The sequence below is a fragment of the Hibiscus syriacus genome, unplaced genomic scaffold (genome assembly GCF_006381635.1).
Source record: "Hibiscus syriacus cultivar Baekdansim isolate YM2019G1 unplaced genomic scaffold, ASM638163v2 tig00110210_pilon, whole genome shotgun sequence".
Taxonomy (NCBI): domain Eukaryota; kingdom Viridiplantae; phylum Streptophyta; class Magnoliopsida; order Malvales; family Malvaceae; genus Hibiscus; species Hibiscus syriacus.
Genome location: NW_024062629.1, coordinates 132,171 through 155,694, shown reverse-complemented (window position 1 = coordinate 155,694; position 23,524 = coordinate 132,171). Strand labels below are relative to the sequence as shown.

At 36.3% G+C, this 23,524-nt stretch overlaps 1 pseudogene; it reads left to right on the top strand.

Moving 5' to 3' along the window:
- Positions 1–5,068: 5,068 nt before the first annotated feature.
- LOC120113596 lies at positions 5,069–5,921 on the top strand (annotated as a pseudogene).
- Positions 5,922–23,524: the final 17,603 nt, after the last annotated feature.

The window sequence follows — 23,524 nt, the reverse complement described above, 5'->3', positions numbered from 1 at the left end:
AGGAGCACTCGTCATTGCTTGTGGTAAGAAAACTGGTACTCTCTATGTAACCTCAAATTTAGAGAATATCATTGCAGCCGTAGATGGTGATGGAAAATCAAACCTATGGCACCAAAGGCTTGGTCACATGAGCGAGAAAGGGATGAAGGCACTTTTGTCAAAAGGGAAGCTGCCGGATCTAAAGAATGTAGATGTCGGACTATGCGAGGATTGCATCTTTGGCAAACAAAAGAAAGTCAGCTTTGCAAAGATTGGTAAGACACCCAAGGCTGAAAAGTTAGAGTTGGTTTATACTGATGTATGGGGACCATCTCCAGTTTCATCTCTTGCAGGCTCACTATATTATGTAACCTTCATCGATGATTCTACAAGGAAGGTGTGGGTTTATTTTCTGAAAAAGAAATCAGAAGTCTTTGATACCTTCAGAAAATGGAAGGCCATGGTGGAAAATAAGACTGGTCTGAAAGTCAAGCGGTTGAGGTCTGACAATGGAGGAGAGTACAGAAATAGGAGATTCAGAGACTTCTGCGCAGATAATGGGATCAAGATGGAGACAACAGTTCCCATGACACCGCAGCAGAATGGCGTAGCAGAGCGCATGAACAGAACTCTGAATGAACGTGCCAGAAGCATGAGGATACATGTCGGATTGCTCAAATTTTTATGGGCTGAAGCTATCAACACTGCAACTTACCTGATCAACCGTGGGCCCTCAGTTCCTTTGGATGGCAGAATACCATAGGAAGTTTGGAGCAAGAAAGAAATAAACCTTTCATACTTAAGAGTGTTTGGTTGTATTTCTTATGTACACATAGACTCTTCTGAAAGAAGTAAACTTGATGCTAAGTCCAACAAATGTGCCTTTGTTGGTTACGGCGGTGATGAGTTTGGTTATCGATTTTAGGACTATGAAAATCGGAAGATCATCAGAAGTAGAGATGTCATTTTCAATGAGAATATGATGTACAAAGACAGGTCAACTGTAGAATCAAGCAGCTCCAATACCAAAGCTGAAACAAATGAATTTGCTGAGTTCGAGGAGATTTCTGGAAATGATGTTCAGATCAGTCCTGAAGCAGTTCAAGAAGAACCAGGCACACCGGAACTAAGACGCTCCTCCAGAATTCCTAAACCAACCCAACGGTATTCTCCTTCTTTGCACTACTTGTTGCTGACTGACAATGGTGAACCAGAGTGTTATGATGAAGCAATGCAAGTGGAGGATTCAGTCAAGTGGGAGTCTTCCATGAAAGATGAGATGGACTCGCTTATGTCAAATCAGACATGGGAATTAGCTGAATTACCACCAGGTAAGAAAGCGCTCCATAACAAGTGGATCTACAGGATCAAAGAAGAGCACGATAGGAGCAAATGCTACAAAGCAAGATTGGTTGTCAAAGGCTTTCAGCAAAAAGAAGGTATTGACTGAAATTTCCTCTCCAGTCGTAAAACTGTCTACAATCAGACTGGTGTTGAAAATTGTAGCTGCAGAGAATTTACATCTTGAGCAGTTAGATGTAAAGACATATTTTCTTCATGGTGATTTGGAGGAAGAAATCTATATGAGGCAACCAGAAGGCTTCATAGAAGCAGGCAAGAAAAACCTGGTATGCAGGTTGAAGAAGAGCTTGTATGGTTTAAAACAAGCTCCTAGACAGTGGTACAAGAAGTTCGATAGCTTCATGAGTAGCAGTGGTTTTACCAGATGCCAAGCAGATCATTGTTGCTACATCAAGAGGTTCGACAATACTTCATTATTTTATTGTTGTATGTTGATGACATGCTCGCTGCAGGCTCAGACATGCAAGAGATTATAAACTTAAAGCAAAAATTGTCGAAGCAGTTTGCTATGAAGGATCTGGGCTCTGCAAAGCAGATTCTTGGGATGAGAATCAAGAGAGACATAAAGTCGGGGACTTTGATGTTATCACAGGCTGAGTACATTAACAAAGTACTCTCTAGGTTCAACATGCAAGATGCTAAACCAGTAAGTACACCTTTAGGTGCTCATTTTAGACTCTCCAAAGAACAATCACCAAAGACGGAGGAAGAACGTGCACACATGGTGAATGTGTCGTATGCCTCAGCAATTGGAAGTCTGATGTATGCCATGGTTTGTACCAGACCAGATATTGCTCATGCAGTGGGAGCTGTTAGCAGGTACATGAATAATCCAGGCAAGGTACACTGGGAAGCTGTCAAATGGATCCTCAGATATCTGCGGGGTACTACAAACAAAGCACTTTGTTTGAAAGGTGGAGATACGATACTGACAGGCTATGTAGATGCTGACTTAGCCGGAAATGTTGCATCAGAAGGAGCACTACAGGGTATGTTTATACTCTAGGAGATACTGCAGTGAGTTGAGTTTCTCAACTACAGAAGATAGTTGCTCTCTCCACAACTGAAGTAGAATATGTCGCTGTTACGGAAGCCAGCAAGGAGATGGTTTGGCTCCAAAGTTTCTTGGAAGAGTTAGGCAAGAAACAAGAAAACAATGTCTTGTATTGCGATAGTCAAAGTGCTATCCATCTAGCAAAGAATCCGTCTTTTCATTCCAGAACGAAGCACATACAATTGCGATATCACTTTATCCGGTATCTTCTGGAAGATGGGATTTTGAAACTTGAAAAGATTAGTGGAGCTCAAAATCCGGCAGACATGTTGACAAAGACGGTGACCACGGACAAACTGAAGTTGTGTTCAGCTTCAGTTGGCATGCTAGAGTAACAAGACCAGAAATACTGCTGCATTGATCGAGGTGTGAAGACAGATTAAAATCAGTCTTCAAGTGGGAGATTGTAAAGTTAACAAAGGGTGCTTAAAGGGGGGGGGCTTGTTTTGTTTTTCAGCAAAGGAGAGCTGAAGTTTTCAACAAAGGGGTCACCGAATTCGGTGCCCCAATTCTTAATTAAAATAGAAATAGGTTTAATTACAATATTAGTCCCTAAGCTTTAGTTATAAATACCCTAACCCATTTAGCTTCAAAATCATCCCAAAATCTTCCACTTCTCTCTCAAGTGTGTTTTGTAAACACCTGCAATTTTTTCTCTTTAGTAAAATATCTGCAGCAGTCCGGAGACGTAAGCAAATTAGCTGAACTCCGTTATCAATTTTTCGGGTATTATTTTTTCCGCTTTTATTTCGTATTCTCACTAATCTGGCTATAGGGAAATTACTTGTTATTCGTTTATTTCCCAACATATTTAACATTCTATTTTGATCATTCTGTTAATGTCTCGTTAATCTTATTGGTTAAATAATTAATTTATCTTTCTAAAATCACAAGACTTAAACTCACGATAATTTCCCAAGAGCTTCAAGAACAAACCAAATTTTTTAGGTTCCAAGTTCAATTCCTAAGACCTTCAAAATATTAATTTTTAAAGGGTCACAAATTCAATTCTCATGGATGGTCTGTAATAGCTCTTGTTGTTTCGTTTGGATTAATGCATATTGAATTATCTAAAAAAGTTCAATTCTCATGACCTTCAAAACTTAATAGAATTAATGACACGTTAACCGAATAATTAAAATGAAATCATATAGATAGTTTAAGGATTGATATAAAATATTATACTATTTAGAGCTCAATTTAAATTGATATCATAATTTAATAATGGATTTAAATTTTTTAAAATTTAAGAATCAATTTAAAATAAAAATATAATTTAAGAAAATCCTCTACAATTAACTCTGTTTAGTTGAAAGGTGAGAGATATAAATGTGAATTACAATTTACACAAAGAAAGAATAAAAAGAAAACATGTAGGTAAAATTGGAAAACCCTTACTTTGAGAAAAGAAAATTGTGCAAAAGAATTATTTTATAAGCAAAATTATAATATTATTATGTTGTATATTTGGAGGGCTATAACTTTTAAACTTTAATTCATATACTTTAAGTTTTAAATTTAAAATATAAATTTATATAAAACACGTGACATTAAAAATAAAATATTTTTAACGTTAATGTAAGGGTAATAATCCATGTTTCTACTTATCCAAAAAAAAAAAATCCATGTTTCCGGAACAAAACTCACCAGTCTGCAATTGGAGGTGCAGCGCGGTAAAAAGCTGTCCGTCATTCAACCTGGATTGTTATCCAAATGGCACTGGCGTGAAATTTCTTACAAAAAACGATTTAAACGCACTGAAATGGGGGTTAAATTACTTCCAATGTCTGTAATTAGGTGGTCGACGACATATAGGTGGCCGATCCTCAACAAATGGGTGGCTGGAGATGACCGGTAGTTAAAGTAAATGAGATTAGAATAAGATAATTTAAGAGTTTAGATTTTTTTTTTGTATTTTAGAAAAATAATTGGGGCATTTTCAAAACTAAAATATTTTTAAATTTTTTAAAAATAAATTTGTAAAATTACCAAATTATAACATGTGTCACTTAATTAGAGACATTAACGTCGTTGACGGCCCGAGGTGGTCGAAGATGATTGACAGTTGGAGTAAATGAAACTAGAATTTAAGAGTTTAGGGTTTTTTGATGTTTTAAAAAATAATTGGGACTTTTTCAAAAATAAAATATTTTTAAGTTTTTTAAAATAAAATTATCAAATTATGGCATGTGTCTTTTAATGGAAAAATTAATACCGTTAACGATCTAAACACCTAAAATAATAATGTTTGTAACGTTAAATATCAGAATAAGTCAAAAATTATTTTAGGTAAGAAAATGGTATAATTTGAATATTTATTTTATGTTTAATCGATGATTAAATTATATAATTTATATAGTGAGTGTAATGGCTACCAGCTGGAATGGGACGTATATGGAAAATTCGTCTCCACCCCACATGCCTAATCAACTCTCATGAGGGAGATTCCAATGCTCTTTCACCTTTTCTTTTTCCTTTTAATTAATTAATTTTTCAATTTCCACCGTATTTTCTTCTATAAATTCCCTTCTCATTTCACTCAAAAACCTCTTCCAGTTTTCCTCTCTTCCCCCTTATAGAAATCTAGCTTTTTTATTCGTTTTCTTCTCCCTTTGTAGAGCTGAAGCTCTTCAGGTCCCGGTTCATCACTGTTATTTATTCTTAGATTTGTTCTTATGGTGTAAATCTTGATGTTTGAGATTCATGTCTCCAGTCGTGAGTGAAATACTCCGTTCGGGGTTTATGATAAATTCCTCCCTTAGACGCAGGACCCATCTTGTTCAATCTTTCTCAGTTGTTTTCCTCTACTGGTTCTATGTTTTCTCATAAATAATCTCTCTCTAAATCCTTCATATTACTACTATTATCATATATAACAATCAAATAACTCTCTACAATTAGTATCTTATTTTTTTTCTTCAAGTTTTAAGCTGTGATTTTGGTGTAAATATATAAAAATATGGCTTCGTCTAGTGGAAACTCCAATTCGTCAGGTTTGATGGTGCCCTCGGGATCTGAAGAAGACTTGCATCAGTTGATGGATCAAAGGAAAAGAAAGAGAATGGAATCCAACCGAGAATCAGCAAGGAGGTCCAGGATGAGGAAACAAAAGCACTTAGATGATTTAACGGCCCAGGTTACACTGTTAGCCGAAGATAATAACCAGATCCTCACAAGCATCACCTTCACCACCCAACACTATTTGAACATCGAGGCTGAGAACTCGGTCCTAAGCGCTCAGATGATGGAACTGAGTCAAAAGACTCGACTCACTCAACGAGATCCTCCATTTTCTCAACAATGGGGCGTATGAAACAAGTGATGAAAGCTTCACCAACCCTTTTAATATCCATCATCTTAACCAACCCATCATGGCCTCTGCAGATTTGATGTTTGAACACTAAAATTTCATGGTGTTGGTTGTTTCGTATTCTCTTTTTTTAATTGGTAAAATATTATTTAGTGTTATTGGCACCAAAGGGAAGGTGATGTAAAAGAATTGGCAGCTAAGGGATTTAAAAAAAAATACACGGGGTTTCAAATTTAAAATATGACACCAAGTAGAGGTGTTCATTCGGTTAAAACGGTGATCGATCGAACCGAATTAACCATAATCGAATTAACCAAACTTTTTTTTTAACTGTTAATCGAATCGAATTTTTTTTTCGAAAATATTAACCGAACCGAATAAATTTCGGTTAATTCGATTAATTTCGAATTAATCGATTTTTTTTAAAAATTTTCTAATTTATATAAAATTAAATAGTTTTTTAATTCAAAAAAAGTTTATAATTAATTTAAATAATAAATAATTATAAAATAAAAATTTTAGATAAAATTTTTAATTAATTAATATTGATTTAAGTTTAAAAGTTATTAAATCTTAAATTATTAATTGGGTTTTAAATGGTTTGGGCTTAGCCCATATGTTATATATAATATATTTAATATTTTTTAATTAAAAAACAGTTTACAATTAATTTAAATAATATATAATTATAAAATAAAAAATTTATAATTTTTTAATTAATTAATATTGATTTAAGTTTAAAGTTATTGGATCTTAAATTATTAATTGGGTTTTTAATGATTTGGGTTGAGTCCAATGTTATATATAATATATTTAATATTTAAAATTTAATTTCGGTTAATTCGGTTAATTAACCGAATTCGAACCGAATTAACCGTTAACCGAATTTTAAAAATTTTCTTAACCGTTAACCGACCGAACTAATTCGGTAACCGAACCAAATTAACCGAACTAATTCGGTTCGATCGGTTAACCGAATTAATTCGATTATTTGAACACCCCTACACCAATGTATGTATTAAATTGAAAGAATCAACAAACTGCTACAAAAGAATAATCAAACAATCAAACCTTTAACCTCCAATAATCTCAATCTACATACTTTTCCGAGTGTATTTCACCTGTACAATTTTCATGAATGCAGACAAGAATTTCCTCCCCACTTCTATACAAATTCCTAAAGATTCTACCATTTCTTTCCTCCCAAATAAAATAAATGAAAGCATTCCAAGAAATCTTAAACAAAAAAGTATCAATGGAACTCCCTTCCACCGAGCAAGAGCCCATCGCACTTTACGATCCCAACTAAGGCTTTCTCTGCGCACACCCCTTCTCAACAAAACAGACTTCCAAATGGAACTCGAAAAAGGACATTCAAAGAATATATAATTCTTACTTTCCTCTGTTTCACTATATAACACACAAATGCCCTCAATAATAACCCTAATTCGACAAAGCCTATCCTTGGTGGCCAACCTATCAAGCACTGCTACCCACGAAATAATCGCATGTCTAGGAACATGCAATGGGAACCAATCCAACCTTTTCCAGGAACCTTATCCTTCTTTTCCCTAATCCCCTATCATATTCATCGAGTCCGCATAATCTCCTTATCATCAGCAAACAGAGACCTCACAATCTCCCTAAGGGAGAATATCTTCCTCAAACTCCAGCTTACTCTAGCTTTAGGAGTAAAGTTCCAAACATTATCTACCTTAATCACATAACATTTCACCTAATCTACCCAAAGAGAACCATCATTAGCCTAAAGCTTTCTAAGGAACTGAATAAGAGACACCCAATTCCAACACGTCATATCCTTAAGCCCTAAACCACCCTCCTAGGGTTGACAAATACTAATCCAACTCACCCTAGCACCGATAGCTGGTGCATCAGAACCCATCCAAAAAAAACCTCATACAAAGCTGCTCCACCTTCTTTAATAACATATTTAGGAATCACCAACTGTCTACTCCAAAAATTTACCAGGCTAAACAACAATGACTGGATCAGCTGCAACCTACCAACATAACTCATACAACAATTAGACCAGTGTTTCAACTTCTTTCTTATAGCCTCAAACATTCCATGACAATCCTTTTCTGAAAGCCTTCAAGTATCAAGAAAAAATCCCAAATAACGAGTAAGGAGATTCCTAATTTTAAACCTCAAATCACTCCTTATACGCTCTAACACATCCCTCCAGACACTAGAAGAATAAACTTCACATTTTGATGCATTCATTTGTAAACCTGACATCTTATAGAGCTCATTCAAAACACATTGAACTCCCTTTATTGACTCAAAAACAGGGTTTCAAATCACGGTCACGGTCGAGTTTTCGATTATTTCGGATTTATCGTGATCGCGGCTGTCGCGGACGCTATTGCGGCCGTCGAGGGTAACTCGGACGGCGGCGAAACCGCTATATCACAGCCAAAATCACGGTCGTGGACCGTTTTTTAAAACCCTGCTCAAAAGTACTATTCAAAAAAGTAAGGAGATTATCCGAGCACAAATGAGTCAACTTTATTTTCCTGCACTTCGGATGGAATTGGAATATCCCCTGACAAGCCGCCAAATATAACATTTTCGAAAGCACATTCATGGCTAAAACAAATAAGTACAGAGATAATAGATCTCTCTGCCTCACACCCCTTTCCCTCGAAAATAACCAACCGAACTCCCATTGAAAGCAATCAAGCAGGACGAAGTACTTAGAACTGGACACATCTCCTCAATCGATTCTACCACTCTTAATGGCATTCTTAATCAACTCTCATGAGATAACCAAGTTGGCAAAATTCTTGATTTCGTTTCCCAATAGATGTCCCAGATATGGGGCCCTCAAAGTGTTCACAAAAATCACAATTAGTTTCTTTCTCTAGCAGTGGTGGTTGAACCTGGGTAGCCATGTCACGCCACTTTAGGGCATATTGACGGAATGTTTCGTTATGCTTCTTTCCCATATTTTGGAGAGTCCATTTGTCGGGAACCAGGTCAGTGACATGATGATATTGCTCCAGAAAGGCATTAGCCAAATCCTTCTATGAATTGAAGTGATTCCTAATAAGTTGGTTGTACCCTAGACTATAGATCCAGATAGACTATCTTGGAAGCAATGTATCAACAACTTTTCATTATCGACATGTCTAGACATTCTTCTATAAAACATCGTGATGTAGGACGAAGGGCAAGTAGTCCCATCATACTTTTCGAAATCAGAAACCTTGAATTTTAATATAATGATCAAATCAGGGACCATACTCAATTCTCTGGCATGAAACCCGTAAAACGGCTTGACCACTTCTACAGACTTCAACCTCTCTTCAAGACTCTTTACATGCTAGGTGAGCTCATCATTTTCCTTTTCTCTTTCAAATATATCATTTAGATCAGGAACATCATTTTCAGCATGGAAATCTCATAGCTTTGCCCCAGGAACAATGAGATAATTGACATAGGACGAAGCTCCAACTTAATGTTGTGGCGGGTTCTCGGTAGTAAATAAAGCTTGTGGGTGTGTTTCTTAGTGCATATGAGTATACACAGACATGTGGATAGGCATGAAACCTGGAGGATGTGAAGGGTCCTCAGCAATGCTCTTAGCTTTAACTACATGTTTCGTGAACATGTCTTCCATCTCTTTTAGAAAACATTCCTGAGAATTAGTAATATCAACCTCTATCTGAGCTAGTTTTCTTTTTTACTTCATTGTGCAACTCCGTTTGCTCTTTCTCCATCTTATCCAATCTGTCTTCCATATCCTTGGTTATTTTCCTTGTACCGTACGGATATGAGATACATTTGCTTTTAATTGGGGCCATGATCACTGCGATTGGAAACATTTTTTTTATTATTTAGATGTTTTTTTATTATTATTAAATGAACAAATGTTTAAACTACAAATTAAATGTGTAAAACATAAGTAATGCAAATGAAATGCAAAATGCTTATATGTGAAAGATATTGACCCCAAAATAACGATTCATAAAATAGTTCTTAAAGAACACACAATGTCTAAGAACAATGGGAAAGCGAAAAATAGAAATTACAAATAAAATCTAGTTTTGTCTCCTAATTTCTGAATTCCTAAAAACAGTTGGATGATGCGACGTTCTTCCTATAATTATAGCACAACATATATCCTCAAGGCTTCAGCTTCTTATGACAGCTCAAAAATCTTTTAGGCAATCTTGCGGGCCTTTTTTTTTACAGTTTTCTTCATTGACTCGTGTTGCATTTGAACTATTTCATTGGCCTGATGAAGCATGGTTCCAAGCTCTTTGCTAGTCAGAGGTCTGGTCTCCTCAAGTTGACAAATGTACCTATAGCATCTTTGCAGTGTATTCTCGAGCTCAGTGATTTTGACCTTTAAGGCTTCATTTCATTTTGAGCCATCTCTCTAGCCGATGCATAAATCAACTTAACTCATTCTAATTCTACCACCCTTCTCCTTAGAGCTTTATTTTCTTGACAAAGACTCACAACGTCGTCATTATATTGCTCATGGAAAGATTTCTCTAAATTGACAATCTGTTCCTCAAGCTGCTCTATCTATGTTCGTCTTTGTCCCAATTCAAGACTGATCTTGTCATGCTACTCAGTAATCTCATTGAGTCATAGAATGGCTCGCACTTTCTCTTTTTCATTCTTCATTGCACACTTTTCATCTCCATCAAGTTTTATCTTTAGATTCTTAGTTGTACGGTGGAGACCTTGAGCCTTCATATTCTTCTCCAACTCCATATAGTCTCTATCAACAACATTAAAGCTTTCTTGAATATTTTGATTTTCTTTGGCCAGTCGCTTTGTAATTCCTCTCGCTTCTCTACCTCTAGTCATATCATATAAACTTGTCATTTTTGAACTTCCACTGCTTGGTTTTCCTATCGATGTTCATCTGCCTTATCTCTTCCATGAGCAGTTTGACCTCGGTAGAAATCTTTCTCAGACGCTTAGCCCTAGTTAAATCATCCTCTAAATTTGGTTTAGGAAAATTTTCATTTACTCTTCTCTTTCTCCATTCACCATATGTTGGCGTAAACGCTGGTTCGATCTGACAGGAAATGAAGATGATGCTAGCAATGGAGAACTGTAAAAGGGAAGAGTGAATCAAAACAGTAAAGAGAAGACTGATTGCAGAAATTTGTTGTATATTAGTAAATGAATACAAAGTTTAGGAAAAACCAAAAAGAATACTTCACGTTGGGTATGAATAGTGGACAGGCCCACTATATATAATACCATACTAACTAGCCCAACTAACCAGTAAATAACCCAACTAACCAGAAACGGTTGCAACAACTTAACCATAAACAGTTACAGCTAATTAACTGCACTATTATACTCTGATATTCTCTGGGTTTTCTAATGTTCTGAACTGCCATTTCAACATTTTTCCTGGTTTCTTTAGACCTGCTTTCCATGACTGACACCATGGATTCACACCAAGCCGAGAGCGCATATCAGTGAATATTGCAGGTGGTAATGGCTTGGTGAGTATATCAGCCACCTGTTCTACAGAAGGAACAAAATTGACACTTAGTTGTTCAGCTAACACTCTCTCCCTCACAAAATGAATATCAATTTCTACATGTTTTATACGAGCATGGTGTGTTGGATTTGCTGCCATAGAAATTGTAGAAGTGTTATCACACCACACAACCAGCTTCCCAGCTACATTAACCCTAATTTCATCAAGTAGCTGCTCAATCCAAATCAATTCAGAAACAGAATTAGCAAGGCTTCTATATTCTACTTCTGATGTAGACCGAGATACAACACTTTGCTTCTTAGAGCACCATGCTATTGGATTTCCCCCAAGATAAACACAGTAGCCTGTCGTGGATCGTCTATCTTCCACCGAGGATGCCCAGTCTGCATCAGTGTAGCAGACCAGACTAAAATTTCCAGATTGACTGAAAAATAAACCATGTTCAAGTGTACCACTGAGATACCTTAGTATGCGTTTTACTTCCCTCCAATGAGTATCACATGGGCTATTCATGTACTGACTAACTTTGTTTACAGCATATGCTATATCAGGTCTTGTTAAACACACATATTGCAAACCTCTCACAATGCTACGATAAAGATGAACATCTCCAAACAACTGTCCATCATTTGCCTTAAGCTTGGGAGTAAGAACCATAGGTGTAGGTGTTGACTCATCTAGATTTAATCTTTTCAATAAATCAGAAATATATTTTTTCTGATTTAAAATTAAACCTTCTGCAGTATGCTCAACTTGCATTCCAAGAAAGAGTTCTAACTGACCCAAGTCTTTAAGAGAGAACTCCTCATTGATTGCTTGCATTATGGCATCCACTTCCATTTCTTGGCTTCCAGTGATGACTATATCATCAACATACACCATTAAAAACACTTGATAGCATGCTGAATTCCTGATAAACAAGGAGGAATCAGCTTTTGAAACAGCGAAACCAAGACTTCCAACCAAAAATTTCCTCAAGGTCTCAAACCATGCTCTAGGAGCTTGCCTAAGCCCATAAAGTACCTTCTTTAAACAACACACCAGTTCCTACCCATCTTCACTCTTCTGTTCAAACCCCGGAGGCTGACTCATGTAAATTTCCTCAGTCAACTTCCCATTGAGGAACGCATTGTTAATATCAATTTGTCTAAGTGGCCAACTCTTCATAACAGCAACTGCCAGCACAATCCTTATTGTGCTTGCTCGAACAACCGGGCTAAATATCTCAGAAAAGTCTCTCCCCACCATTTGTGAGTAACCCTTGGCAACCAGACGAGCCTTAAACCTGTCAACTGACCCATCAGGCTTCTTCTTCACTTTAAAAAGCCACTTACAACCCACTGCTTTGCGTGTAGGTGGCAAAGGCTTCAACTCCCATGTACCATTCTTTATAAGAGCATTATACTCATTGTGAACTGCTTCACACCAATCAGGATGTTGCAGTGCTTCATATACACTAGTTGGCTCTTGAGGACTTGTCTCAGCAACCAATATTTTGGGCTTGAAGATACCAGCTTTCCCATGAGTAACCATGGAATGTGTGTTCTGATTTAGCCGTGACAGTGATGATGGTGGTGGTGGTGGTGGTGAAGATGTAGATGATGAAGGTGGTGGTGGTGGAGATGTAGATGATGAAGATGGAAATGGTAATAGTGATGTTGATGATGAAGATGAAGATTGTTGTAGTGATGTAGCAGTTGTGAAAGGATGAGATGAAGATGATGTGGATGGTTGTGATGAAGGTACACTGTATGGTGATGAAGTGAATGAATGTGATGATGTTGAAGGTGCATGAGAATGTAGATTTGAAGGATGAGATGTTGATATTGGTGATGAAAACTCTGGTATTTGTTGTGGTAGTGAGGAAGATGGTAAAACTAACTTGTGACTATGTATGTTAGTGGAAGAAAGAAAAGAGGGATAAAACAAACTGTCTTGAGAGCTAATATTTTTTACACTTGAACACTTTTGTTCAGTTTTAGTATGACTATATGTCATTGGTGGAATAGAGGTACTAGGAAGGTTTTGAAGTTGTTGATAAGGGAATTCATTTTCTTCAAAACGAACATGTCTTGACACATAGACACGACTACTAGAATCTAAGCATTTGTATCCCTTATGAGTAGGAGAGTAACCCAAGAATACACAAGCAGAGGACCGAAACTGAAATTTATGTTGATTATAAGGTCTTAGAAATGGGTAGCACACACAACCAAAAACCCTTAAAAAACTATAATCTGATGTTTTGTGAAAAAGTTTTTCATATGGCGAAATGCCAGACAATGCCCGAGTAGGTAATCGATTAATAAGGAACACTGCACTAGAGAAGGCATCATTCTAAAAACTTAATGGCATTGTAGCTTGAGCTAGCATAGAGAGACCTACCTCAACTATTTGTTGATGCTTCCTTTCTACTAAGCCATTTTGTTCTGAAGTGTGAGGACAAGACATCCTGTGCACAATGCCTTGCTCCTTCATGTAGGCTTGAAGAACACCAACCTCGCCTCCTCCATCTGACTGAAACACCTTGAGTTTGACACCAAACTGTCTTTCTACCTGTTTATGAAACTGAAGAAAAACAGTTTTGACTTCAGATTTTTGTTTTAAAAAATAGATCCAAGTATACCTACTATGTGCATCAGTGAAGGCAACATAATATCTGAATCCATTAGAGTACACAGGGGCAGGACCCCATACATCAGAAACTACAAGCTCTAAAGGTTGTGAGTAAACAATATGTGATTCATAAAAGGGCGGTTTATGTGACTTAGCAAGCTGACATGCTTTGCACAACATTTGATCTTTATTTATATCAAAAAGAATTACATTGTAGTGTTTTAATGCAGAAAACAAAACTTCTTTAGAAGGATGACCTAGCCTTTTGTGCCATACGTCCATAGACACTCTAGTATTTACAATATGGCAGCTTATTGAGGACACATAATTATGAGCAGAATTATTAATAGTACTAGTAGGCAGACAACTGTTATTATCACCAGAGTCACTACCAACAGGTTTATTCATGTCAATATTGAATTTGTATAGTCCTCCATCTTCACTCCCTTTTAACAGAATTTTCTGAGTGTGCAGGTCACAAACTTGACAAAAATCAGGATAAAATTCAAGCAGAACTTGATTGTCCTGAGTGAATTTAGACACAGATAACAAATTTTTAGTGATATTAGGCACATACAATAACCTATTTAAATGAAACTTATTAGACCTAGCACAGAAAAATGAGTTACTAGTGTACTATATCGGCAGGGAATTACCATTACCAACAATTACACTACCTGTTCCAGAATGAGTATCTTTAACCTGTAGGTTGTTAAAATCTTTAGTGATATGGTGTGTTGCTCCAGAATCAGGATACCAGGCATTATCATCCACAATTTCAGGTGTAGTTATGTAAGCTTAAGATGTGGTATGAGACTGAATAGGGGTTGTGGACTGAGGTGTATTTGTTGAAGGAAAAGAGGATATATTGTAAGGATTTGGGCAGGCCTGCTGATGAGCAGTAAAAGGAAATGATTTTGGGCGAAAAACATGACCTTGTGGGGCTGGAAATACAGGACCTTGTGGGGTTGGAAACACATGACCTTGTGGGGCTGTTATCAAGGGTAAAGGGGCATAGTATATGGAATTATAAGGGATAAAGGTGCCACTGTTCGAACTATAAGAACTGACATTGGCCTGAGCAGTGGAATAGCCTCTGTTATTGTTATTCTGTGGGGGGCGGGATGATTCATTTTTGTAGCTCATGTCAAACCTATAATAGCACCTTTCAACAAGGTGCCCCATTCTACCACACAACTGACATTATGGTCTGGAGGATGAGAACCGTCCTCGGCCTCTACCCCTATTACTGTTGCTATTATTATCAAAGTTTTGACCAGCATTCTCAATAAATTCACTCTTATTCTGATATTCAGACTGTGACAAATTATTAGGGATCACTTGATTAGTTGCAACTTGAGTAGCAACATTAGCACATGCAGTGACATGGTTGAAGGAATGTGATTGTCTAGTGTCAGCATCCAGTAAAATAGTACTAACAGACCTTAATTCAGGAGGGGTGGGAGTAGCAGTTATAACAGTAATAACAGACTTAAACTCAGGTGGCAGTCCATTTAAAATAGCAGTGATATGTTCATGTTCTGAAATTATCTCACCATAGCTAGCTAGATTGTCACAAACAGACTTGATTTTCATCAAGTAATCTCTCATACTCAGCTCTCCCTTCCTCTGAGAATGAAGCATTCTCCTATAAGACATTAGCCTAGAAGTAGTCTTGCCACTGTATAACCTATGCAGTGTACTCCATATTTCAGCTGCAGTATTAAGACCAATGAGATGAGGCAAAACTTCCTCACTAACAGTAGAGAGCAACCATGAGGCAAGAGCTCCATCTTGCTCCTCATACAGTTCATACTCAGGGTTCAAAATTTAATATACCATCTGAAGTAATATACTGTGTAGGCCAGGAAACATTTGAGTCTATATTTTCTGAAGTCTATGTGTTTTAATGGTGAGAAAAACCTGTTGATGCCATATCAAGTAATTATGATCATCTAAAGTAACATTGATCTTCTTAGTAGAGAACAACCTATTAGGAGCAGAAGAGACAGAACTACCAGAGGCATTTAGAACAATTTCATCAACAATATTTGCCATTCAGAGCAGAAGACAGAAAGCAGACAAAGCACAAGGTTGCAAGCAGAAAAACAGCAAAGATCTGAATGCAGTAAGCTTAATCAGCAAAGAAGTAGGAACGTTCTCACCAGTATTGGAGATACATCACAGAGCATAGACAAAACACTGAATTAACCAAAAAATTAAAGAACAACCAGAATAGTGAAGATGCAACAAATCAATCCTGAGAACAAGCACAGACGAAAAACAAATTGCCACGAGACCTAAAGAAATCAACCAATTTGCATCAGATTGCAAAACTAGAGCAAGTTAGGGCACATCAACACGATTGCAGCAAAACGAAGCAACAAAAGCCGAACAAAGTTAGGCGAAACAAGATGCGAGTTCTAATTAAAGCAGTAGTAGAACAATCTCACCAGAATCACAACCAGAATCGAAGAGAAAAACAACGATTCAAGAATCCAAACGACGCGCAATCGTAGAGAACTCGTCAAGGAAGCAAGAAAATTACGCAGGACGGAAGACAAAGAGGCCGCAGGAATTTAGGCGAATGATACCATGACAGGAAATGAAGATGATGCTAGCAATGGAGAACTGAAAAAGGGAAGAGTGAATCAAAACAGTAAAGAGAAGACTGATTGCAGAACTTTGTTGTATATCAGTAAATGAATACAAAGTTTAGGAAAAACCAAAAAGAATACTTCACATATGGACGCCCCACTATATAATACCATTCTAACTAGCCCAACTAACCAGTAAACAACCCAACTAACCAGAAACGGTTGCAACAACTTAACCATAAGCAGTTACAGCTAATCAGTTGTATTCAGCTGCACTATTATACTCTAATATTCTCTGGGTTTTCTAATGTTCTGAACTGCCATTTCAACATTATCTTAAAATTGAGAAGGTGATGATTCTTCCAAGCGTTGTATATCTCTGGAATTCGTTATCTATATTTTGCTTTCTCAAAAGAAAATTTAGATTCCTTCAATCCTCGAGTAGCTGGAATGAATTGGCGAGCGTTAAACTGCCCAAGGACCAACAAGGAAGCATAGCCAATTACGCCCCATAACCCATGCAACATAACGAAATTGTCATTTCCACATCTATATAGGATGTCCTATTTAGGTAACTAATATACTTTCCAAACCACATCAACATCTTTCATGTTTCTTAAAGCTTCAATACACGCTCTTTTTTGCGATGATTAGGAATCTTGCAATGTTCGAGAAAATTCTCTGAAGGGGAGAAACTTGTTAAACAATTTTAAATTCATCATTTTCCAACTCCCCATAAGTGACTCCACCACCAAACTACTAGTAGAGATACATAACCAGAAAATCGGCCAACCAACATTCCTTCAATGACCTGAACATCTCAGCCAAGATAGCTGGAGCGAGAGTCCATAAACTGTTGTGGAAAACAAATCTCTTTTTCTCCTTAACGATGTTTGTTCATGAATTACCCTTTTTAAGCTTGCCCAAGAGATTCCATCATTTTGAGTATGCTTTTCTATCAATTCCTTTGGTTTTATAGTGAGCTGCGCTTGTGACAAAACCCTTGGGTCGAGTTGACTTGGTATAAATCGAACATCTTATACCCTTTTAAGCTTGCCCAAGAGATTCCATCATTTTGAGTATGCTTTTCTATCAATTCCTTTGGTTTTATAGTGAGCTGCGCTTGTGACAAAACCCTTGGGTCGAGTTGACTTGGTATAAATCGAACATCTTATAATGTTTGGTATATTCAACAGGGTGGTGTATTATTCGATAGTCGGGGTCATATCCAATTTACCAAAAGTGAAGCATCAGTAGGCGAAATTCCAACACTCGATTATAACTCGAACAACATCAGCGTCAATTGGGACCTTCAATAATTCAACTATATCCCCATATGTCTGTTTGAACAAAAAAAAATCTCCTCCATCTCATCCTTCCCAGATTTGCAAGTGTTTTGACCAATAATCTTGTGCGACAGTTAACGAGACTTTCTCGGGCAACTTGGAATCTTCACTTGTGATATGACTATCTCCGAATCAGACTTGCTGGAATTCTGACCACGATTGAATTTCTAAAATTCTTTCGATCCCATCAGTAGCCATTACCATATTGAGAACCATCTAGTGACAATCAGATGATTCAGGGATCAATACTTCTATGTGATGCTATGTTCATGTAATGAAAATGAAACATGCAAGGCAATTAACAAAATAAATAAGTTAGTAAAATTAGGAATAATTAAAAGAGTACAAAGAATTGAATTTAATAAACAAACCATAAGCACAGTAAATGCAACACACCAAGAAATTTAAAAACTTAATCGCATGCGTTCTAGTTCTCTTCGACAATCCACATGGCTCTAGAGGGGTAGGTGTGCTAAGTTCTCTATATGAGGTTCGGTTCTAAAAAAGGTTCGGTGGTGTGATATTTTCCCCTACTTAGGTGAATCGGGACGAAGCTCGGTTATAAAGCTATGATATGCAACAATTCCAAATATATTCACACAAGTGAAAGCATTAACCAGAGATAAAATCTTCTTCACTTTTTTTAAAAGAACATAATAAGAACATAATAGAATTTAAATTAAATAAATTGAAACTCAAAATTTCCAAATATTGAATATAGGATAATCAACTCGTGGTTCGACTCTCAATTTTTGTTTTAGAAAACAAAATTTCTAGTGGTGTCGTCAAGTTGTTGTAACTGACCCTATGGGGGAAGTCGACTAGTTGCAACTATGGAGTTTTGAAATGATTTTGAAATGAAATGTTGGGAGTCACTACCAATAATTTTTAGGTGTGTTTGGAACACCAAAAATCGGGTAATTTTAATAAAATATTTTATTTTATCAAAAATACCAATTTTGGGTCTACGAAAAACCAAAAATTAGGTTTAAGAGTTAGTTACGCGTAGGGAAGGGTTAGGCCCCCTACAACTCCCAGAAATTAGTACCTAGTCGATTACCTGATATTTAAAATTTGGAAATTTTGAATTCGATGTTTTATATAATTTAAAACTCATAATAGATGCAAACTTTGGAAAAGGATGTCAGTTTACTAAGGCCAGTGACGACCACCTTCGAGCATATTAATGCAAAAGCTTCATCATTGGTAAAAGTAATCGAACATTGCCTTAAAGATTGATAAATCATGGTATTTGTTTTGTAAAGGATGTTAACTTACTTCATGAATTACCAGTAGTCACCTGAGCATATCGCGGAGGATATACTATTAATTTCTTGATAAATGAGTATTACCTCATTATTTTAAAATCATAATGCAATCACACAATTATTTTAAGGACCTAATTATACTATGCGAGTTAATTAAGGCTTTATCTAACCTAGAGTGTCAAACTATGAAAATTAGAGAACCTAAAGGACAAAACCTAAAAAATGAAAGCTCTACTATTAACCCTAATTTATTTTAATCAATTATTTAATCGAATAATTGAAATGGTCCTCCAGACATGTTAAATGCAGAAGCCAATTTAGATTATTCCCTAAATTAAAGAACTAAAGTGATATTAAACCTAAAGTGGAGGATCTAATTAATGACCTAATTAATTTTAACCTATTATTTAGTTGAATAATCAAAATGATCTTCCGAGCATGTTAAATACGGAAGCCAATTCAGATTACTCCCTAAATTAAAGGACTAAAAGTGTGATAAACCTAAAGGGCTAAAAGTGTGATAAACCTAAATCTAAAGGTTGAACTTAAAAATCTAAGTATTAATACATGAACCAAAATGCAGACGTGGAAGTATAGCCAGTAATATATATAATAAATATATATGTCAACACACTTAATATTATATTAATAAAATAACGTACACATAGGTAATCATAAGAAGACCAATCTTTAGTAATAAATAGAATAAATACTAAAATTTATGGTTTGAAATACAATGGAAAGTAAATAAAAACATAAAATTAGAATCGAATAAAAGAAGGAAATTAAAAGAAAAAAAAAGGTAAAAAAAACACACACACACACAAACATAAGAAATAAAGGAAATTGAAACTTTAAAAGGAATTAGCTTTTTGTGCACAACTAGATGAAACAAAATTGGGAAGGTAATTAAATAACGAATAATTAAAATTAGAGCTGTGAATGTGTAATACTTAAACTAAAGGTAATTATATATTAAAATCATAATTTAAAGGGAATAGGGATTAAGATCGAATAAAGTAAAATACTATAAGCAAATTGAATTAAATAAAGTATAAAAAAAGTGACCTAAGTAGAAATAAGCAAAATTAGAGCTCCAGATTTGAAGAAATATAAAAAAACTAAACAGGGACAAAAAAACTCGACAATTATTGAGTGGCATGACCACAAATAACCCATATAATAAAACACTAACCAATTAATACGCACAAAATGGGAAATAGCAAGACTAATACTTTGAAATTTAAAAAATAAGAAAAGCAAAGAGATTAGTGATCATTTTATAAAAAACATGCTAACTCTAAGGTGGCTTTGCGCAATTAACCCAGAAAATCAATTCATAATAATTACTGAAACATAAAAATGAAAAATAGCACATTAAGGACATTTAAAGTTAACATGGAAAACAAAATGGCACAAATCAGTGACCAAAATATAAAAACTCGACGAAAGTTGAGGGAGTTAAACGCTAATAATCCTAACATTCTTGGCATAAATCATAAACCTTTTTTTCTTTTATTTCATTTTTAGGGAAGTTCTACTATGCCACAACCTTAATATACTGCTAAGGAAAGACGCTATCGGTTTTTGTTATTTTTTTTAACAAAATAGGTAAAAAATTACCTAAAGTATTATTATTTCTACATAAAACATTAATGTTTTTTAACATTTCCGGTAAAGTGTCCAATAATAACAAAACTGATAGAAAAAATAATGTTTTAGGTAGCGCTTTACCGAATATGTTAACAAAACCGGTAAATGCCCAATAATAACAAAACATGTTGAAATAATAATGTTTTCGGTAAATTTTTACTCGTTTTATTAAAAAAATAATAACAAAACCGGTAGCGCCTTTCCTTAGCCTATATTAAGGCTACCGCATGTGATACTTTCCCCATTTTTTAACCTAAACTAAAAAAAACTCTAACTTTTCTCTCAACCTATCATCTCTCTCTCGTCGGTTGAAGTTTTAGAACACGATCACCGTACAACGGTGGTGACCTCTAACTTCCGACCACCGTCCACGACGGTCGAAATACCCGACTGACTCCCCAAATTGACCAAAAATGCTAGATATACTCACATAGCCCCTAACCAAGACCTAAAATGACCTCTAAATCCACATGCAAGACCCCAAAAACTTCTCGAACATTTCGTTTCCTAACTCCGACGACGCCAACGAGTGGCTCAACTCCGGTGAAGGCGGGAAGGCTAAGGTAATCAGCTATCACTCACTCTCTATTTTTTTATTTCGAAAAAACAGTAACAAGACGCTAATAAAAAAAAGATGAAAAGAAAGAACCTTGAGAAATATTTTTACCTCTATAGCTTTCTTCGGAAAAATGAGGGTCGAATCCAGTGGCAGATGCACTAAGCCCTATATGGGCCAAGTGCATCCCCATTATTTTAGAAATTTGGTTAAATTTAGCTTAATGTGTTAAGGAAAAAAGAAAAAAATTACAATTTTTGCATACCCATTATTTTTAAGAAAAGAAAAATAAAATTTTAGACCCCCATTCTTAAATTTCTAGATCCGCCACTAGTCGAATCCCTTTTTACATTTTCGTTCTTGGTTTTTATAGAACCATGCTTAGATTTCTTACAAAAAAGTCTCAAACAATGCCTAATCTACTTATTTTTTGTTGTTTTCTCTGTACATAATGGTTGAAGAGCTCATACGAATAGTAGAATGAGGGACATGGCTCCATTGCTTAGTAATTGAGGCATTAAATGCCTTGGATTTGATGAAATTCAGTTTGGTGGCTTCGACTTGATGGAGGCTTTGACGATCGGCGTGGCTAGATGGTAATGAACTCGGTCGACGGCAGCTAGAATCAAGCTTGGTGGCGGCGACAACTGACTCAAGGAGATAATACATTAGCGTTTGACCCTAATGAGCTTTTATCTGGACTGTTAATGAAACTTGGACCTGATGGCTAGCATTGAGTGGCTGCTGGAGAACAATATGAAACCCTAATATGAGTAGGCTTTTTTCTATGGGCTTGGGTGCTGGGTTTTTATTTTTTGTACTTGGGTTATAATTTATACATGTAAATAAATATTTAATAATAATATTTTATTTCTAATAATAATAATAATATTTTATTTATAATAATAATAATAATAATATTTAAAAGGGTCGGGTAAAATATGGTGATTACAATAATTTGTATATAAAATCATCAAATTAAATTTTGGGTAAACTACGTCAAATACCACTCATCTTTAAGTTCGAGCTCGAAAATCCCACTGACGTCTCAATTTTGCCAATTTTAGCACGGACGTTTATGTATCACTGCAATTTTAACACTCCGTCGTTAATCCGTTAACGGGATGATAGCATGGCATCTTTGTTCCGTGACGGCGATGACATGGCTCCCTCATCAAAATGACGTTGTTTTGGCACGACCGTTTTGATGCTCAAAAAGCTCAAAATGACGTCGTTTTGATGATGAAAAAATGTTTTTCATGGGATTCAAACAGTAGACCTTTAGAATCCAAAATTAAATACCCAACCACCAAGCTAACTAAAGAATTTGATATAATCTTAACAAAACTATTATAAATGTTCATCACTACCACTGTCACCCTCATTATCTTCCTCCACCAAGCATGTGTGAGATTGTTCATGAATATTTCTGCTTCTGCCGCTGTATCTAATGTTGTTCTTACGAGCTTCTACTTGTCTTCTCATCTCAATGTGTTGGGTTATGGGGTCCAGCGATCACCCTTAGGGATTCTATCGTGTATGGGCGCGATATCGGTACGTGACTGTCTAACCTACCGAGGCCCACGTGTGCCTTGCGAAGCCCCTAGGCCCGCCTGCAGCACGCTATAGATGCGGGGCTTTGCAATACCGTGGTGAACTGTGAGGAGTGCCCCACAAGAATCTACCTTGGCTTGGGGGAACCCAGTGATTACCCACTACAAAGATATGAGGTTAAAATGACCCACCTACTTATCACCAATTGATTTTAAGAAGAAATGGTGACCATTCATTTCAGAACTCTGTAGTTAAGCGTGCTTGGACTAGGGAAATCCAGGGGTGGGTGACCCACTAGGAAGTTGTTCAGAAATGAATGACTTAATCCTACAATTAGTATCAGAGCATGTTATAGGTTCGAATCCCCCAGGTGTCGTTAGGGGGTGATTATTGGGTTATGGGGTCCAGCGATCACCCTTAGGGATTCTATCATGTATGGGCGTGATATCGGTACGTGACTGTCCAACCTGCCGAGGCCCACGTGTGCCTTGCGAAACCCCTAAGCATGCCCGCAGCACACTATAGATGTGATGCTCTGCAATGCCGTGGTGAACTGTATGGGGTGCCCCACAAGAATCCACCTTGGCTTGGGGAAACCCAATGATCACCCACTACAAAGATATGAGGTTAAAATGACCCACCTATTTATCACCGATTAGTTTTAAGAAGGAATGGTGACCATTCATTTCAGAACTCTGTACTTAAGCGTGCTTGGACCAAGGAAATCCAGGG